The sequence below is a fragment of the Dendroctonus ponderosae genome, unplaced genomic scaffold (genome assembly GCF_020466585.1).
Source record: "Dendroctonus ponderosae isolate FM_Combo_2020 unplaced genomic scaffold, Dpon_F_20191213v2 Dpon_F_20191213_7, whole genome shotgun sequence".
NCBI classification, from domain to species: Eukaryota; Metazoa; Arthropoda; class Insecta; order Coleoptera; family Curculionidae; genus Dendroctonus; species Dendroctonus ponderosae.
This window is the reverse complement of record NW_026018916.1, coordinates 18,314-18,818: the sequence shown is the minus strand read 5'-3', so window position 1 is coordinate 18,818 and position 505 is coordinate 18,314.

Here is a 505-nt window from a genome sequence, read left to right as displayed (position 1 = left end):
ATTTTCTGGCATTGCCTAAAATCATTTGTCGCTTCAGCAATTTTACTAATTGTTTTCCTCAAATGTCAATTTTGCTTTATAAATAATGCTTTTTCAAGAAATTTCAGGAAACATTGCACTTCCCATAAAAAACGTTAACAATAATTGGTACCCCAATAATTGGTAATGTCATTACAGTTATTGTAATTTTCGAGACATAATAAAATAAATCTATTTCGTACTTAGAAAAGTATCTGATAATTCAGCACCCTCAATTCCTTGGCATTTAGAAGCCGCCATCATTAACTTTATAATTATCTGCCTCGAATGTATGTATGCTCGCACAAACTGTATTCATTTGTCTATTTATTATCTAGAAGAATCAAACTTATTTGTTAGTTACCTGGCTTCAGATTTAAAGTTGGTACAGCATTCCATGTTAAATTCGTGCATCTACTATCAAATACTGAATACTAAGCTTTAAGATGAGCTGCACATTTTCACTTGTTTTCACCACTATCTGGAG